General features: G+C 38.8%; 1 protein-coding gene across 8 annotated transcripts in view; it reads right to left on the reverse strand.

Moving 5' to 3' along the window:
* The window catches only part of DIO2 (iodothyronine deiodinase 2), a 202594-nt gene that overhangs the window by 167977 nt on the left and 13644 nt on the right, over window positions 1-20973 (reverse strand). For 7 of the 8 annotated variants that reach the window (XM_082736345.1, XM_082736344.1, XM_082736347.1 and 4 more), the window contains exon 2: window positions 4877-5004. The gene's annotated coding sequence lies outside the window, so the exon portion shown is untranslated. The remainder of the gene's footprint in view (window positions 1-4876; window positions 5005-20973) is intronic. The other variant, XM_082736340.1, reaches the window with a different exon arrangement.

Consider the following 20973-nt stretch of genomic DNA (forward strand, 5'->3'; position numbering starts at 1 on the left):
TCCCTCCAGATCTGGGTCTACAGGGTGATGTTAGGTTCCAGTACACTTGGAGCTTTGTGATTTGTCAAAGATTAAGAACCAGGTGAGCCACACTGATGAAAAATCCACAGGTTCTGAATCCATTATTGTAGTCAAGTTAGTTTCTCCAAGAAGGAGCATATCATGACAAGTACAATAATAATTATTACTTAGTATTTACTAAGCACTTAGCCTAAGCCACTCTACTGACCACTTTACATCTATAATCTCATTTAATACTCACACACAAAGAAAATTAAGATATGTATTAAGATCCATCACCCAATTACAGGTAAGAAAACAGAGGCTTTTGGAAAATGAAAATCGAATAGCTCATGCAGAGTCACATGGTTATGGGAAGTGAAAATAGTATTTTAAAACAACCACTGGGATCTGGAAAGCGTGCGTTCTTGACCACTACCCAACATGGCCTCCTACCTTCCCAATATAATCTATCAATATAGCATCACAAACTTGTGCCCAAAGAAGAGCATTTATGGATGCTGCTTACTAGAACTTCTGTGAGGATCTTCTGTGTGGAAGAAAGTTCTCACCTGAAGTAAATTCCTGTCACCTTGACTAGAAGTTCAAGACACACTTCACACAACTAGACCGTTACTGAGTATGTTCTCACTGTACTTGAAAATATCAACAAATCCATACACTAGGGATTTAAATTCACAGTATAGATATTAAAGCCTATCTTCACTGGGAACTTTCTCTCCCCTTACATGCTTGCTTATTGGTGTACAACCATCCTCAGAACTCTAGTTTGAAGAACTGGAGGCAGGATTATATATGTATTACAGACTCCACTTAAAGAGCATCTGGATAGCTCAAGTTACTCTTGAATTTGGCTCTGGTCATGATCTCAGGGTCATGAGGTGGAGCCCCATGTGGGGCTTTCAGCGGGGAGTTGGCTGCTCTCTCCCTCTCCTTCTGCCTCTCCTCACTGCTTGTGCACTGGTGCTTTCTCTCACACCTATCTAAAATAAATAAATCTTAAAAAACAACAACAACACAAGGACTCTACTTTAGAACACACAGATTCTTTTTTGTTTTAGTTACCATTTGGTAGAGGGGATTTGATTTCACTTTTCACCATTGAGGTTTATCTTTTTAAGGCGTTTAGCTTTGAAAATGGCGGGTTTTTTTTTTTATTATTTTGGTCACTTGCTTCTTATAAAAGAGTTTCAGGGAATATTTTGTGGCACAAAATATTAAAGGAAAATTTAAATTAAAATAATAAAGGACAATTTTAAATATTATATATAAAAGGACATGAACAAATCAGATGGAAGTTTAAACTAAGTATATGAAACTTTAAGACTATGGAGACATGGCATCAGGAAAATGCAAATCAAAACCATAACAAGATATCGCCTCACACTAGTCAGAATGGCTAAAATTAACAAGTCAGGAAACAAATGTTCGCGAGGATGTAGAGAAAGGGGAATCCTCTTACACTACTGGTGGGAAAGTCACCTTAACGACCCAGTAATTGCACTACTAGGGATTTATCCAAAAGTGATCCAAAGGGGCACCCGCACCTAACTAACTAACCACTAACGTTGGTTAGTAGTAGCAACATCCACAATAGTCAAACTATGGAAAGAGCCCAGACGTCAGCCGACAGATGAATTGATAAAGAAGATGTGTATACACACACACACACACACACACACACACACACACACACAATGGACTATTACTCAGCCATAAAAAAATGAAATCTTACCATTTGCAAAAACATGGATGAAACTATAGGTATTATGCTAAATGAAATAAGTCAATCAGATAAAGACAATTATCATGTGATTTCACTCATGTAGAATTTAAGAAATGAAACAGAAGATCATAGAGAAAGGGAGAGAAATAAAATAAAATGAAATCAGAGAGGGATAAAAACCATGGAGACTCTTAACTCTAGGAAAGAAACTGAGGATTTATGGAGGTGAGGTGGGTGGGGGGGAAGGGCTAATTGGGTGATGGACATTAAGGAGGCACATGATGAAATGAACACTGGGTGTTATATACAACTGAGGAAAGTCACTGAACTCTACCTCTGAAACTAATAAAACACTATATGTTAAGTAATTGATTTTAAATAAAATTTTTAAATTAAAAAAAAAAAAAGACTATGGAGACAGATGTAGCTAAGTAAAGATACACTGAATCCAGATTCTAGACTGGCTTGAAACAACAACATTATAGAAGGTTTACCATAAAACTTCCTTAGAAATGAGCTGTCCCAGTACCCTTGCTTCCAGGTGAGGAAACACAGGCCCGTTGTACTAAGGTGCCTCATCTGGGACGTCACAGGTAGGCAGGAGCTGATGCAGGCCCACAGTGTATCATCCTTTCTCAGGCTTGTCACTCATCCTTACCACTTGCAATTTTTTGGTTCTTACTTAGTTTTATCCCTGATCTTTCCTCACTTTCTTCACCCAGTGATTTTTTTTTTTTTTTAATAAAAAAGCACTTGGCCCCATTCAGCAAGAGATCCATGTTCATCCTCCACCTCTGCCACTAATGCCCTGTGGACAAATCGTTTACCACAGTGCTGGCCCCTTGCTGTAACTTTGCTCATGTCTCTCTCCTTCTCTCCCCACCTTTTCTACTCCCTCCACCTCTTTCGCTCTCTTCTCCCTCTTTCTCTCCCATTGACCCCAAGATAAAAGCAATTACTCTACCCTGGAGCCCAGGCAGCATCAACAGGGACAACAGACTCTGAATTTTACAATTTGGGAAGCCCTTGTATCTCAACAAGTTACTTTTTTAAGGACCTGGAAGCTACCAGCAAGTGATGTAACATGTTCTCTTGATAACAAGCCAAAGACAAGATTACATATTGGTCTTTCTCATGGACATTCAGCCAGAAGTCAAATATTACCTTCCCCCTTTACTATGGTGAAGTAAAATATTTGTGTCAGATGGTTCCAGTGTATTTCATCACCCTAGTTTTCCCTTGATAGGAACTCTTCTGTCAGAACAGATCAATGGTATTCATCAACCGATGTCAGGGTTTTTGAGTAGCCAGCACTACATGCTGTTCTAGAAGCTTCCCTTGCCTTCTTCACACCCTGAGGGGAGCAAAGGGGACTGCTCTGCAAACACCAGTGAGGAGGAAAGCAGTTTTTGTGCCTTTTACAGACATCAGGAATCTTCTTGTACTGTCTCACACCATGTCCCTAACTGCCACTGGAGATGATGGCACACAGAGAGGGGCCAACTGGCAACTCACCTGCTGGCTGGCTCTCTGAGACAAGTTCAGCTCATTAAATCAAAGTTAATAGCTGAGCCAAGATAAGCCTGCCCCTGTGTTGGAAAAGGCTGAAACCCTGCCACTGAAGGGAGGTGACAGGGAACATGGAGAGGTAGCTCTGGGTGCAGAGTTTCTGGCTGAGCAGCTGCATCTTTTGTTCAATAGCTCCATCTTCCTGGATCATGTTATGGTTGAATTCTGTCCATCTAAAAATCATATGTTGAAATCCTAACCCCAAATACCTCAGAAAGTGACCTTATTTGGAAATAGGGCTGTTGCAGATGTTATTAGTTCAGATGAGGTCATCCTGGAGTGGGGTGGGCCCTAATCCAAAATGACTGGTGTCCTTATAAGAAGACACAGCTTCATAGAGAGAACACCGTGTGAACATGAAGGCAGAGCTCAAGGAGATGCTTCTACAAGCCAATGGATGTCAGTGATTGCCAAGAACCACCAGAAGCCAGGAGACAGTCATGGAACAGATTCCCCTTCACAGTCCTCTGATGTAACCAGCCCTGCCAACACCTTGATCTCAACTGCAAGCCTCCAAAACTGAGACAATAAATTTCATCTCACCTAGTCTGTGATAGTTGTTACGGTAACCCTAGAGCATCTACTATAGACCATACTTCCAAAGTTGTGAGAAACTTAACGTGTAAAGCTCTGACAATCTATATATGTCAGTAACAAGTTACTAGACTAGAAGAAAGTGTGTATAATACATCATAGTTAGTATTTCTTCTTATTGTTCATCTACTTCCACTTGACACATACAACCCATCATTTGAAGGTCTCAAAATAAACCTAAACAACAACAAAAAAAAACCCTAACACATTAATGAAACTTAGAACTTTCTGCACAATCCTTTCTAAAGGAAAGTAGTATCCCCAAAATGGACTCGAGATCAGCTAAGGACCTCCCGTGATTCAACTCGTATACTGGAGATGTATATTCTTCTCTTCCTACACGTTTGACTATGTGGCTGCTCTGTGCCAAGCACTCTGATAGACACCTGAAACCCAATAGTCTCAACAGCAAAACAGGTAGCTGCTGTCTTTGCGGTGGTCCATGTCCAGTGAGGAAGATAGATTTTGGTCAAATAGTCACTCAAATATCTAGAACTATTAACTGACAGACGCAGCAATGCGGAAGTATTGCCACACTCTGTAGGCAGCTGCTTTCCCTGTGGACCTGTGGACAGGCAGGGCTTCCTACTCTGTATTATATACAAAGGCCGCAGTACTATGAGCTTTCTCCCATCCAAAGAGAATGCTGAACTTTACATTCAGGGAACCAAACCACCTGCCAAAAATATAATCATCTTCATAAAACATGGGCCCCAAAAGAAGGAGGGGACAGGTGCTGAAATGGGTAAAAAGAATCAAAGAGGCAAATGAGACCTGGAGAGAGTTAAAGAAATTGGAAACTCAAGACAAGATGCTGGCATTGAGTACCCCTCCCCCGCCCAGGATTCAAGCATAAGCGAGTGAAGACATATGTCCGGTGCTGTGAGCGTGGCAGTGGTGAATGGCATGTGGTCGGGCATGAGATTGTGTGCAGTTGAAAGGATGTTGCCCAAAATAAAAGCCTACCTTTGTTTGCAGCTCTGTCCTTTTAAACTGGAACATCACTGTTCAGCATGCTCCTTGCTCTGTGCAATTGTGATCCCTTTAGCCCGCTGCCAAACAACGTAGCTGGTCACCAAAGCTTCTGAATGCTGCTGAAAACAGGGAAGAGAATCCATTGAACAAGTCCTGAACATTGCAAAAGCGGCTGCCTCTCTCAATTACTTTGTCAAGTCCCATTATAATTGTGGCTGTAATCACATGCAAGGTTCTCCCATGGGTAGGGATAGAGCCAGGATCCTCAAAGTACTGACATGCACCCCACCCAACCCCCCATCAGGCCACTGTGAACAGGTCTACAGATGCTGCATCACTTGCCCTTGGTGGAATTTGACAAGGGACACTTCTACCTTTGCATCTATATTACCCTTAGCAAGGGACATTTCCTGCTGGTGGTGACCAACTCAGGTGATCTACTTTGAGCTTTCCCAAACAACTTATGTATAACTGATTTGAAAATACTTTGACAAATGCATTGCTGAATGAAAACATAAACCCATCTGTTTTCCAAAGTATTTATTTAGGGAACACCTCTGCTGATAGCTGGAGCCTGGGTTGATTAACAAACAATATCACTGGGCTGAAGAACTCCATCACAAAATGGAAATAAGCTTGCATCCTAGCACAGAAGTTTACTGCGATGCTTGCTTTTTCCTTGTTTGCTTGAGTTACACGATTCGGGAGCTGGACTGTGATAGCTGGAGATGTCCAACTATCCTCAGGTAACTAGTTGCAATACTAGAATGCCCAAATGAACAACGTGAATGAAAACTATGTATTTTGAATGTTATTACATCAGATGGTAAGGCTTAAGCAAGTTTTGTACATTTAGCATCATATCTGAAAACGAGTGGAGGGAAATGGATAGAAAGATAGAAATATATGACCTGCAAACAAAAGAAAGGTGGAATGTTTGGGAATGGGCACTGGTGGCTAGTTAGTGCATAGCTCTTCAGGTGTGGTCCTGGGGACAGCAGCATCAACCATACCTGGGAATGATTTAGAAACCCAAATGCTCTAGAGTCAGAAACTCTGGGGTAATGGGGGGGGGTGTTGTGTTCAACAATCCACAGTTCAGCAAGCCTCCCAGTGGTTCAGGTACATGTTCACATTTGAGAACCACTGAGTTAGGGCACGAAGACCAAAGCACAAAGAAGAGAAAAGCAATACGGAGCAAGCCATCTTCCCCAAAGGAAGATCATCAGCGCCAATCCTCAGTGTCTCCAGGGAAAGAAACTCTAATCCTGGAGTCTGGAAATTATCAGAGGGGCTAAGAATCAAAACAATGATGATAAAGTGATGAAAAAAGTCATTAAAGAAGACTGGTTGTTGAGTGGTTTTTCAACTGAATGGTGACAGACCTGATCCCTATCATTGTGACATTTAAGGAATTCCTACAAGTTCCCTACAAGTAGTATTTTCATCCCTAGATTTTTAAGTGACTGAAATCAGCCTTCAGCCTAGGCTGCTGAAGTTTTTGTGGTCTGGCAAGCATTTGGTATGACTGCCTTCACCTGAATCTGAGCATTTTCCTTCTGAATCATTCACTGAGTGAGAAGAATTTGAAAGGAATTAGTAAAACACATTCTTTGAGGTTGGAAAAATACAATCTGCCCTAATCATAGAATGGCCAGGTTGGTACAAGCAAATGACACACAGATAAGAAACACAGACTAGTTTTATCTTCATGGCATAGTCTTCCTAATTCTTACATATACCTAGGGAAATTCCAGGCAGAGGTCACTGGTCAAAGGTAATGTAGAAAGGATTGAAAACTCAGGAAAGGAAAAATGTGCTACAATAAAAGTGTGAAGTGAATGTGGTTTGTCCCACCTACAGCTAAATGCCAGAGATATTTCTCCACTTTCCTCGCCCGCCCAAATGTTACAAGCAACTCAGCTCTGGGATATTAATGAGAAAGAGGTTTGTGGGAATGGAACTTTCTTTTTCTTTTAAACTCCTTCACTTAGCATCTACCAAAAAGTGTGTGCCTAAAAGTGCCATCCATTTGCTAGTTTCACTCCCCCAAGCTGGGCAAGTAAATGTATATTTTGGCTAAAGTCCCAACTAGCACTCAAAGTTGGGTATACCAGCCATGCTTGGGAAACAAGCACCCATAATAGCAGGTGGTACAAGATTAATTTTGAAAATACTGGAAATATTCTAATGAAATTTTTTTTTTTTTTTTTTTTTTTTTTTTTTTTTTTGCTATGCCTAACTTTTTTTTTTTTTCCAGGATGATGGTAAGCCTCATATCCCTACTACAAATTGACATTTCAGAAGATTCTTTAAAGTGGACATCCAAATGGGTTAGCTTCAGAGCCATGAAATCAATTTAATTTCAGTTTATAGAAATTATTTCACTAAAAAACTAACATTTGTTCACTCGAGTCCAACTCTATGAGTAAAGATCCAGAATTCAATTACTCAACTGAATTCTTCTCCTTTACTTTTTTCCTTTTTTTTTTCCCTCTTCTTTTCCTTTTTTTTCTTTTTTTTTTTTTTTTCTTTTTTTTTTTTTACAGCCAGGGCAGCAGCCTATAGTCATATCTCTGCCAAAACTTTTGAGGGCAATAGGAAGTCCAAAAATAGTAATTTAATATTTTCCACCTGTAGCTATAACTCTCCTTAGTACTTACTGGTCTCATGCTGGCAAGACACATGTAATGCTTTGGACACACCTGAATTTTACAACTTTTCCTACTGTCTTTTACTCACCACTAAGAATAGCCTTCATTGTTTATTTCTTGTTCTAAGACACGGCAGTTTTAGTCTGGGGTGTCTTACCAATCCTACAGCTCACCAGCCCAAACCCTGATTTGTTCAGCAGTGGTCTTCAAACCTGAGATGGAAAGGGACTAGTTTAGACCTCATAATGGCTAGTAATGGGGAAGAACCACTCTTAGAAGCATCAGCCCAGAGGGTTGCTCAAAGGAATTCAAAACTTTGGCTGAAACTGAATTTCCTTTGGGATTTAAAAAGCTGACCAGTTATTTGAACTGATACATGCCTGCTTTACTGTGATCTGTTCCTTACACTCCCTGGGCAAGGAGCTTTGCATAAGCCTAAGGAAGCCAAATACCTCAAAGGACTCAGGTACCCAATGAATCAAAACTAACACTCTCTCTTTCTCTCTCTCTCTCTCACACACACACACACACACACACACACACACACACGTCTAGGAACCCACATGCCTGTAGTGGGGTGTTTCTTAAGCTCAGAAGCATAATGCTTTCCTGTTTTGCCCCTCTTCTTTCCATGATCAACTAAATGGGGGTTGACATTAATCAGAGCTATGTGGATTGCTGTGCTTCAGGTTTCATCAATTGTATAAAACTTAAACTTACTTCCTATTACTCACATCCCCTTAAATTTTCACTTCTACCATGTACATATAGGTCACACCTCCTTAAAATAGAAACTTTTGAAAGACAGACATTTCCAAACCCCTAAGCCACAATCATATCTTTTTTCTCAGACAATATGCAATGCTATAATTTTCCCTTTAACAAAATTTTCTGGACGGTCCTTGGGAGTTCATGTGAAAGGAATTGATAACTACAAGTAAACATAAATAATTTGAGGGAAAAAAAATCTTGCCATTGACATAGCACTGCCTTCTTAATGTCATTCCATAAAATGTGATTCTGATTTACAGATTTGCTTAGAGACACAGTATACAATGTAAACCTCATTTGCCCTCTATACCATCTCCTGGTTCCACCCCTAGTTAACATATGTTATTCAGTCTCTTTGGTATAAAATGAGACAGCTGGCCTATATAGTCATTAACTTCCTTTCTAAGCCCTCAAAGTCTCTGACTTTGAGAGAGGCCCAAAGAGACTCAAAGATTCATAGATTTTTCAGTGTATTTCATGGACTTTCCCTACCAAGTCCAAACTACCCCCACTTAATTAAAGTCAAGTCAACTCATTCATTTACTAACCTAACACATATATATTGAACATCAACTATGTTCCAGGCATTCAACTAGATGCTGCCCTTAAGAACCTCATAGTCTAGAATTTTATATATTTCATATTTGGTAGATATTTATTTTTAAGCGGACTATATATACTCTTACATAGCACTCATCCATTTTATGTGTGTCAGTGTAGAAATGCCCAGCTTGGTCTAGCACCCTTGAGACTATAGACCTCTTCAAATTCAGGAGAATATTTTATTAATTTTGGCCCTATAGACAAAGAAGTTAAGAGACAATCTATACATTAAGTATAAAAACAAAGCAATAACAAATAGTCTATACGAATTAACGAACTACTATAGATATACTTCTTAAAATTTCCAGGTAAAGTAGAAATCAGCAATTCAAATCCCTGATTCAAATGAGATTTGAGGACTATATTTGCTAGTAAGTTCTTTCTAATTCTTAACCATTACCAATTATTCCTTGAGCCTATATATAAATCCAGTATAAGGTTATATCAGTTAGGCAGATAAATTCAAATTTCATTCTGATAACATTTTTATCAAATTCTAGAAATCTCCAAAGTCCATTAGTTAGATTTAGAATTTAATCCAAGGGCTGTGAAACCCTGCAAAGTGAGTCTATGAGATAACTTATCAGCGTTTCTAAGTATGCCAGCATATTATCTTTTCATTGTTCTTCATCCAATATCTTAGGAAACATAGAGTTGTTCACAGGCATAGGAATTTTAACTACACTGGGTTGAAGAAACACTAGATAAATCACCATACCTCTGAATATCTCCCTAACTGACAAAAAATTATCTGAATTTCTCCATTAAAGGTGCGTTCTTTTGGGTTCAGACACTACGTCAGCGGTCTGGTTACATTAATGATGCCCATTTATTAGTGCCTAGTCTATTCCAGATACTGTGATAAGTGCTTTACATACTTATTTCCCAAAACATCCTGCAAAATAAGTATTATCTCTATTTCCCCCAAAAAAGTAATTGAAGTTAGGGTGGTCACCTAACTGGTAAGTTGTGGAGGCAACGTTTAGTCTCCGCACTCTTTTACTGTGCCATCTGGGGACACTGTGTTAAGCCATCATCACTTTTGGTGGTCCATCATAAAGAATTTAATTGTTTTATTCTTCCAGAAGGCTGAAAATAATGAAATATTTTCAATAGTAGAGAAGAAAAACAAATGACACATCTAGGGCATGGGGCATTTCTCAGAGTGATAGTAGAATTGGTCCCTCTAGTGAGGAGTGGTAGAAAAAGATATACACAAGGCTGCAGAATTTGGAGGAAGTAAATACAACAATAATTATTATAGCTAGCATTCACTGAGGAATTAGTGTGCATATTCCCTATCCTAAGTGGCACACATATCTTAACTGATTTAAATGCCCAAGATCAGAAAAAGATCTTGAATGTGGAGAAATCTCAGAGAAACAAAGTCAGGAAAAGTAAAATATACCAAGCAAATTTTGTCTGCTTTAAGGACATGCCTTTGCATAGACAGCTACTTTGAAAGCAACCTGTGGCTATCTGGACACATCACACTTTTCTAATCTAGGACTTAAAATCCTTTAAAAAGTATTTATATAATGAAGGAGACAGATCAAGTTTTGTTAGCCTTAAAGTTTATGAAATTTGGGGATCCTTCTTTAAGAGAAAGAATATAAAATTCGTTATGAAAGTACATGGTGGTTATAACTGATTATTGTTAAATTATCTTGTATTTTCAAATTTTGCACAAACATGGGATTGCATTGCAAGAGCTCTTGCTAGAGACTTGGGAGGGGATTATACAAACAAGGGGTCTTAAAACTTGAACTTCGTTTAATTCAAGGTAAACCTGTCTCAGACAGTGTAAAAGAGTAAAGTGAATACATTAAACAGGATGTTAAAGAAGTCATCAATGAAGTTGCAAATTGAAGTTACCTTTCAAATTAACCACCAACAGCCCAACTGTTTAACTAAAAGAACTTTGTAACTGCAAGATCTCAGGAACCGAGATAACGGTTGCAACTGATCATCCAAGTGGAGACTGAGGCACATATGATCAGGTTTAAAAGTGAGACTAAATGCACTTGCTTGGCAGAATGATGGAATGACATATCGTTACACTCCTTAAACCTTTTCTGGGAAGCAGCAACCACCTCTCCCTCCTGAATGTGTCAAAACACATCAGAGCATTAGAAAGCAACTCAGACATTTACCACATTTCCATTCTTGTATATTGACCCAAGAGATAGGGAGGGGCAAGTCTTGGTGAGGCAGTAATCATCCTGTTATACATAATCCACCCAAGAGAACAGAATTCATTTCTTGAATCACTATCACACGCCGGGCCCCTTTGTTTGTCCATAATAGATGGACTCATTTTTCCTTTTACCTTGTAAAATCCACTTAAGAAGGAATTTAATGCAGTCAGAGAGCATTAAAAGATTCCTTAGTGGGACCACCCATTAATAACCTTACCCTGGAAGAGGTAAAGAATAATGAAGTATAGATATAAGAATCAAAGGGACCAGGTGGACAGGGTCCTAATGGCTTTAATGGAGGATGATCTAATAAAATGAACTGGCATGGTTTTCCTTTCAAAAGCAATCTTGAAATGAAAGAAAAATATCTTATGCAGAGTGAAACATCCAGTTTTAGATGATGGACACAAACTGACTTCCTTATTTGCACGCTTGGATTTTTCAGAAGTCTGGAGATTGAACCCTTCCCTGCTGTTTGTTTGATTTGGTCTGAGTTGAAGCCAAGAGATGTGGTGATGGAAGTTTGGAAAAACAATTAAAAAGAAATGTATGCAGTGGTTTTTCTGGGATCCTAATTAACTGACCCATTTCTAGGTAACATTAGGGAAGTTGTGGGCAGTGATTATTATCTCTTTAAAGTCCTAATTAAAATGTCAAACTGTAAGGTAGAATGTCTTCAAAGCTGCATGTAATTTGATTGTGTTGGCTTATTGGAAAAATGGCCTTGGAAATACAAATAAACCAGCCACTAAAAAGATCCCAGAAGTCCAGGCTTTATTCCAGAAGTATAATGTGTTGAACCAATAGCATTTTATAACTAACCACTCACCAAGTGGTAGACATCCAAATGTCAAAGCCAGTTTCATAACATGGTAACACATAACATGCTGCAAGAATGCCTTGCCATAGAATACTGGGGTTTGAAAAGGATTTTGGCATTAGTTCACCTACAAAGGCTTATCACTCAGCTTTAAATGCCCTCATTTGATGAGCTTCACAAATGGCTGGCACGCTACCCACTCTCCAAATTTGTCTGCTAGAGCTTTGGATCTCTAAAAAAAAAATTCCAGTATCCTATGGCAGATCTCTGCAACTCTCAAGTATTGAAATCTCAGGCAGAAAGGAACCCCTAACACATTTGTCTATGAGCATTTGTAAAGCTGTCCTACACTTAAGAAGATGATGTGGTTATGACACTTTGGGACACAAGTGACAAAAGAGCCAGTCAAACAATCGGCTTAAACAATAAAGACATCTGTTGTATAACAAGTACAACATTGATTAATACAGCATCGCAATGATACCAACAATGGCGCACTTTCTTTCCATTTTTTACACACTGCCACTCTCTGCGTGCCAGCTGCTCCCCCTCATTGTCACATTTTGCTTGTATGAGCTCTAAGCATCACCTCCTCATATAATCACTTCCATAGGAAAGGAACAGGAATGTTGCCTCCCATGGATCTCTTTTTGTCTTTTCCTAGACACCCCTCAGCAGATTTACCATCTTGTTTCATCGCCCGTAACTGCATCACATGCTAATGCCTAAAGCAAACACTGCCAAAAGGAATTACTATGACTAGATTAGCTTGAACAAGACTCCTCTCCCACCCCTACACCTAGTCTCCCCTAACATACATAGCATACTGATACTGTAAAAATGAATCATAATTCTATCCACAAGGAAAAATGGAACAGTAGTTACTGCATAGGCAACCAACAGCATGCACCCTAGTACATAACATGTCTAGCATACCACTGTCAGTAGGATCTGAACAGAGAGTTGCTTTTCAAATGGTGAGCAGATGTGTATGGATGCATCGTTCACATTCTCTCTTCTATCTCCACTCATGGCAACATTTATATAAAATACCTAGCTGAAAACTTTGGCCGTGAGTAAGAGAAAAACTACTTCCACCTTGGAATTTGTCAATTCATTCACTTGTTTATTCACAAATACAGATTGAGTATCTCCTAGGTAGTTGTTCCTGTGTTAGAGAGGCAACAAGTCAGACATAGTCTCCAGTAACAGAGGGCATAGAGTCTATTGGGGAGAACACCGAGAGGCAAATAGGCAGTACAGTATCATAGTTTTTAACAGGGAAAGCACAGTTCAGATTAAGTAGTAGATTTTTGATAGCAAAAGTCCAAGGTACTACATATATGTACATAGAAGATGTAACTCACCCAGTCTCCTGGAGAAGAGATTCCTGGGCTAAAAAACAGAGAATGATATGAGGATGGGTTGTAAGTAGATAGAGTACAAAGGAGATTAAATGAGCCCCACAGCTTTGGCTCTCATCTAATTAATTCAGGTATTATTCAGGTAACTTCTCAAGAATACCTATATGACTAAAACAGAGATTCTTAGTTTGGGATACATGGATGTAATTCAGATTACTGAACTGGAGAAGAAAAAAACATCTTTATTCACCACTAAGTGAAACTTAACACTTCCTTTGATAATATATGTAGGCAAAAACCCACAGTAGTGTTACCATTACCAATTACTTTGTCAACAACAGAAATAGTGGATATGAAGATACTACATTACAGTTTATGCAGATATCTCAAGAAAGAGTTCAAAATTATGGCATTTATAAGACCTACTGCTAGATCTTATTCTTTAAAGCATTCATTTCTTAAAAATGTGTTTAACATTTTGAATACTCTATTTCAACGTTAGATACTTCTGATTCTCTATGTTTTATCTTATGCATCTAAAAGAAGTAGTCCAAGAGGGGTTCATAGATTACACCAGACTAATAGGAGTGCATTTCTCCCAAGTAAGACTGAGAGATTATACATGAGAAATTTGAAAAAATTATGAATTTAACTTTTGTTGTAATTTTGCATCCTATCCAGTTGAAATTTTGTATCTGCTTTTCAGCAGTGTTAGCTCCGTAGCTACAAAAAATAAAATATTCTTTTAGCATGGCAATAGAACCTCTTTGAGCGTCTGAATTTGTCATTTTCTTTCTGTATGAGCAATCAGACAATCCATTCCACACCACAGTCCTTGTCATCATCATTATTGTCCTAATGGTCAAGGTCAGTAGCTTCTTAGGCACTCACTTTATCATGATCAATCACAAATGATCATTTGATTAAACACGATGCTACTGCATTCCATGGATTACTAGCACCTAATTGAAGCATTGTGTCCAAGCCCAAGAACATGACCAAACCAATCCCCAAATCCCAATTTTTGGTTGTCCATTTCCTGGGACTACTTGTGGAACCAATTCGTTTGTCTGTTTGTTTTTAATCATTCAGGATCCAAGCAGGAAACAGAACCATTTGAGTTATTTGAACAGAGGGAATTTAAGATGAGATTTTTAGATTCTAGTATAAACTTGTTAGCAAGAAGGCAAGAATGGAACACAGAGGCAGGGTTCAGTAAACTTTTTGTATAAAGGACCAGATAGCCAATATTTTAATAGCCATTTGGTATTCTTCATAAGAACTCAACTCCCTGTTCTAGAACAGAAGGAGCAACAGTCAATATGTATGTGTAGTTACTACCATGGCATTAAATTATCACAGAGGTAACAATTACAAGAGGCAACCACACTCCTTGCCCTGTCCAAAAAAAAAAAAAAAGAAAGAAAATAGTAAGAGGTTAGAACTTTTTAAACTTAGAGGAAAGACCCTGAGGAGCTGAAATGTAGACTCCTGAGAAGGGAGTACAAGCTGGGGCTGAGGTCGCAGAGGTGGTACCCTAACCCAACTCCGTAAGTGTTAGAGAAGCAACAGAATGAATCCAGCTGTTCTTATGCAAGTATACCATGATGCTAAGGGGCAGAAGTATTGCACATATTAGGAAACAAACAGGAAACCCAGACAATACAAACAGGAAGGAGAAATCCTCCCTGCTCAGCCCCTAGTCTTCTCATTTATCTCTAGTGCCTCCATTGGCATAGCCTCATGGGCAGCCAGGTGGTCAGGCTGAAACGTGGTTGGCAAAGTCTCATCCTCAGCATCACAAAGTGGAATTTAGAGGAGTAAGCTTGCAGCTAAGAAACAGTAGCTTTATAACTGGTACAGACATGGTTCTTAAGCTTCACCAGACTAATAAAGGATAGAGAGCACAGGGAAACAAGTGAAGAATGAACTGGCTCAAATTTTTCATGAACTCTGATTAGTGCATATGCCTATTAAGTAGCCTGCGTGAACTGTTTACTTCAGCAAACATTCATGTTTACTATGCCCTAAAAGAGTATTGAGAAGTATGATCTCCCTCGTTATCAATTTGAAAGACAGAAAGCCATAACTGATTAGTAAAGGCAATGACCCCATTTGGCTCACATTTTAAAAAAGGAAGAGACCACTAAAGCTGAGGCAGGTTTTACTGCTATTATTATTATCATTGCTTCTGGGCATATGCTAATGGTTCCATAATCTCTTCAAAATCTACTGGGAAATTAAAAGGAATAATAAATCAATCTAATATTTTTAATAAAATAGTAATGTTTTTTAATGGAGTCCTTCATTGTTATGGGCGGCAGAAATGGACTGGAAACAGAAGAGATGATAATTGGGAAGCTATTTTATTTATGGAAACTAGTTCTTGGTCAAAAGGACCACACATTCTTTGCCCTTGGATAATTTCCACTATTAAAAATCACAGGGATTCTGAGTAATAAAAAAAATAATAAAGCACATTCCAAGTTGACATGTCATAGTTGCAGGGTCCATCAAATATTCCAGGTTCCATTTTTCCCTGGGATGTTTATACCAAACAAGAGAGCAGACCACATAATATTTGGAATTTTTCCTTTACTATCCCCCATTCTACATCTTTGAAAAGAGGCAAAACCCTTGCAAAATTATATTACCTCCTTGGAAACTCTTTCTGACTAGTGCCATTCAATTCTTGATCACTTCCGTATACTGTATACCCTTATGACATCTTTCAACATGGCTTCCTCAGTCAACAAGCACACCCTGTGTGTTAACTGCTTGATGCCCAGCACTGTCCAAGGTACTACAGGATCCTCAGAATGACTTTCATTGTCAAGTGTTTACAGTATGGAAAGCAAAATGGGAGGATAGGAAACTCTTGGATTCACCAGAATGTTAAATTAGTTCATTTTTTTTCTTAGGTCATAGACTCATCCCTGGCAAAGAGAAAAGAAAACAAACATTCATAAGATGACATATGTAGCCTACAATTTCAAGTTAAAAATAGGATTTAGACTGGACCTTAAAGGGTCAGTAGAATCTAAACCAAGGGGAGTGAGGCCAAGGAACTAGCTGAGCAAAAGCACAGAAGAAAAAATAAAAATTCTGACTTAGGTGAAGCCAGGACTAAATATCTGGGAAAAAAAAAAAAAAAACACCCTGTATGAAATAAGGTTCATAACAGTTTATGGAAGTACTTGAAAAATGATCAGTAAAGTGTGAACTTGACACAGAAACTTCAAGTCGGCAGGATCAGACTTGCTCAAAGTCTGGTTTTGCAAAGATTGGTCATTAGTATAAAGAATGATTGGACAAGAGGCAGGCAGCCCTTGAAAGTGTTGCCTAACAAGGGTCTTCCCCAATGGCCAGGTAGCCATCTTACTGCAGCAGTAGCCATGACAGAAAAGAGGAAGGCTCTCAGCTATAGAAACTGAGGTCACCATGGCAGCTGCACACCAGTATTTGATCCCTTTCATGGTGATCAAAGTTTTTCAGTGGTTTTTCAGCACCCTTGGTTCCCTTCCAGTCCATCAACCTTTAGCGAGGCCCCTCTGAGAAGATTGCTCAAGGATCTAAACGAAGACAGCAACATGCCCACAGAGGGCGGTGAGGAACACTTTTGGGTGTCAAGCTGACCATGCTGACCATGCTGACCAAGAGCTTTCAGCGTTTTTCACTGCATTTCTCAGGTAGTGTTTACAGCCACCTCTCATCTCCTGAAATCTTCCCTTCTGTTCCCATACACTGAGAGAATGAATGTGCTTCCTGCTTTATGATCTGATTGAGGAATTGAGAGGCTTCAGAGATCCTATCTGACCACTTCAGGCTATAATCTCAAGCCCCATCTCACCCAGAACACTTGGCTCCTTGCACAGCAAGATACATTCCTGTTTAACCTGGCTTCTCAATCCTCTACCTCCATACCTCCTCTAAAGCATAGGTACTCAGTATATTAATTTGGTCTTGGTCTTAAGCAGCTCAGATATATAAGGCTATACCACAGATTTTTATATTATATCATCATCAGCTTGTTTTACTTTTTTCTCTATTCTTGGAATGTACAATCTCCAAGCACAGGACCTTTGTCCTGCCCAGGTTTAGCATAGCATTGCCATTCTGCATCTCAAAAAATATTAGTAAATGAGCTAATATTTTATTTTTTTAATGATTTGTTTATTTATTGAGGGAGTGGAGAAAGAGAGTGCACATGAGCTGGGGAAGGGCAGAGAAAGAGGGAGGAAGAGAAGGATCTTAAGCTGACTCTGCACTGAGCTTGGAGCCCAAAGTAGAGCTAGATCTCAACACAACACTGAGATCATGACCTAAGCTGAAATCAAGAGTCAGAGCCACCCAGGTGCCTGGAATAAGCTAATATTTTAAGTGTTTACATTTCTTGCTAAGGAGCTGGGGATACAGATGTAGATATTTGACAAGAAAACTTGGAATTTCCCAATTTTAAAGGGACTGTGCTAACAGTTGAGTGAAATTTCATAACACATCTTTCCCTTTAATATATGCTAAGAGATAAATTGTATATAGACATGAACCCTAGGCTTTGAAATGTCACATTTAGAAAAGGCTCTTAAGTCTTCCTTGGAAAACAACTATAAGTAAAATGGAGTCCAGTGTGAGGACTATTTTTTTTTTTTTAAACACAGTCATGTTTTCTTTGGCACAGTGATCCCCAAATAGAAATTTATATTATAGTAAACACTAATAGCTTGGAAGCTCAGATTATTCACAGTTAATGACCATGACCTTTTCCTGTTTGATTCATCAGGCACAGATTTTCATTGTCCCCCTGCCCCCTGCACATTATTATAGGATGACTCCTCCCCTCCCATTCTTTAACTCAGTTTCTCATAGTCTCCTACCTCTGAAAAGTGTCTACTAAACATATCTAATTTCTCAGTCAATTCATGCCTATCTAGTTGCAAATTGTTATTGGGACTACTCTGATGATTTTTCAACAACCAAGAGATATCCATTCATTCCAGCTATAAACTTAAAGAAATTAAACTTACTAACTATATTATGGCCTCAAATCCTGCATTATTTAAACAATGTATTCTCGGGGTCTTTCTGATGCTCCTTCTCTGCCTGGAATAGAAAAAAAAGAAAGAAAAAAAAAACCTAGAAATATCTTTGATAATCAGATACCCCAGAACTTCAAATAAAGTTGAATAAAGAACATATACAAATATTCTAAATGTTATCAAAAGGGATAATACATATTAAATGGAATTAGAAAAATCTATCATAGGTATAGGTCTTTGAAACCAGATATGCTATTTCTTCAGTTTTAACCTAAATAAGCATTCTACATGGGTTTATATTGATTTTTAGAATGACTAACCTTAGGGAAATTACAAAATAATTTGTTTTAAAAGGTACAACATAAAATAGAATAGCATATACCCATTACATCATGTAGAAAAAAAAAAAAACATTTAATGATATGGAGAAATGTTTGTGGCATATTGAGAGAAAAATCAGGTTGAAAATTACCAAACTTGGTATGATCCCCTTGGTGTTAAAAATATATACGAAAGGGAAGAAGCAAGATGGCAGAAGAGTAGGAGACTGAAATATCATCGGGTCCCAAGAGTTCAGCCAGATAGTTATCAAACCATTATGAACACCTATAAATGCAACAAGAGATAGAAGAGAAGAAGAGCAGCAATTCTAAGACCAGAAAATTCACCACTTTCTGGAAGGTAGGACATGCAAAGAAGTGAATCCAAAGTGACATGAAGATAGATCAGGGAGGCACAGGCTGGCTCCCAGCAAGCAGTAGAGCACTGGAGCACAAAATCAGAACTTTCAAAACTCTTCTCCACTGAGGGACAGCATTCCAGAGGTTAAACCGGGGGTGGGGTGTGTGGAGCCCTCATCAGGACAGTGTGGTCTCAGGACCTGCAGGGTCACAGAATGACCGGGGATGTTTGAGTGTAGCAGAGCTGCCAGAGTATCAGAGCAGAAAGCTATCTACTGAGACAAAATCAAGGAGTGTGCTCAACTGGGGATTACCTTAAACCATGATCCGAGGCACAGTCGGGCTACCGATCTTTGAGCAGGTACTCCATAAGTGGCAGATCTGGGGAGACTCCTCCTCCAGGAGGAGCAGTGCAGGAGCTTACAGAAGGAATCTACTGGGTTGGGAGACTCCAAATGGGGCTGTGCACCAGAGATAGAAAAGCTCAGTCACAGACCAGGGGAGGTAGGAATACAGGATGAGACCAGAGAGATGGGAGGGATTGACTGCTTTTCTCTGAGGGCACACTGAGGAGTGGAGCCCCAAGTTCTAAGCTTCTACAGGCCAGAGACTAGGAGGCCGCCATTTTCATTACCATCCTCCAGTGCTGAATGGAAAGCATTTGTGAAAAAAATGTACCAAGAGTGAACCCAAGCAGACTACTTAGCCCAGCCCCGGCAAGGATAGTGCAATTCCACCTCTGGCAAAGACATCTGAGAATCACTGCAACAGGCCTCTCCCCCAGAAGATCAGCAAGAACATCCAGCCAAAACCAAGTTCACCCATCAATGACAACTGCAGAGCTCCAGAGCTAGGGGAAAGCAACACATAGAATTCATGGCTTTTTCCCCATGATACTTTAATCTTTCAAGGTTAAACTTTTTTAACTTTATTTTTTCTTATTCTGTTTTTTAACTTCCTCTTTCCTATTTTAATGTTCTTTAACTATTGTATCTTATCAATATCTTTTTAAAAAATCTTTTAAAATATTCATTGTTAAAGTCATAAATTGTCCCTTCATTATATATTTAACCTTGTTTTTTATATACATACAGGTTTTTTTTTTTTTAATTTTGGGATGAAATTTCTTCTAGTAGATCAAAAGAAAGCTGGGGTTGCAATCCTTTTATCAGATAAATGAGGTTTTAAGCCAAAGACTATAATAAGAGATAAAGAAGGACATGATACCATACTTAAAGGGTCTGTCCAACAAGGAGATCTAACAACTTTAAATATCTATGCCCCTAACATGGGAGCAGCCAATTATACAAATCAATTAATAACAAAATCAAAGAAACACATTGACATTAATACAATAATTGTAGCAGACTTCAACACCTTCCTCATTGAAACAGACAGACCATCTAAGCAAAAGATCAACAAGGAAATACAAACTTTAAATGACAGTCTGGACGAGATGGACATCACAGATATATTCAGAACATTCCATCCCAAAGAAACTGTTCCAAAAAATAGAATTGGAAGGAAAACTTCCAAACTCATTTTATGAGGCTAGCATCAACTTAATTCCAAAGCCAGACAAAGACCCCATCAAAAAGGAGAATTATAGACCAATATCCTTAATGAAAATGGATGTAAAAATTCTTGCCAAAATACTAGCCAATGGCCCAGGTTATGATCCCAGAGTTCCACATTGGGCTCCCAGCTCCATGGGGAGTACACTTCTTCCTCTGACCTTCTCCCCTATCATGCTCTCTCTCACTCTTCCTCTCTCCAATAAATAAATAAATAAATGAAATCTTTTAAAAAAGAAAGAAATTAAGGATTTGATCCCATTTACAATTGTACCTAAAACCATAAGATACCTAGGAATAAACCCAACCAAAGAGATAAATAATCTGTACTCAGAAAACTATAAAGTACTCATGAAAGAAAATGAGGAAGACACAAAGAAATGGAAAA

This window comes from Mustela nivalis (assembly GCF_964662115.1).
Source record: "Mustela nivalis genome assembly, chromosome: 6".
In the NCBI taxonomy this organism is placed as follows: domain Eukaryota; kingdom Metazoa; phylum Chordata; class Mammalia; order Carnivora; family Mustelidae; genus Mustela; species Mustela nivalis.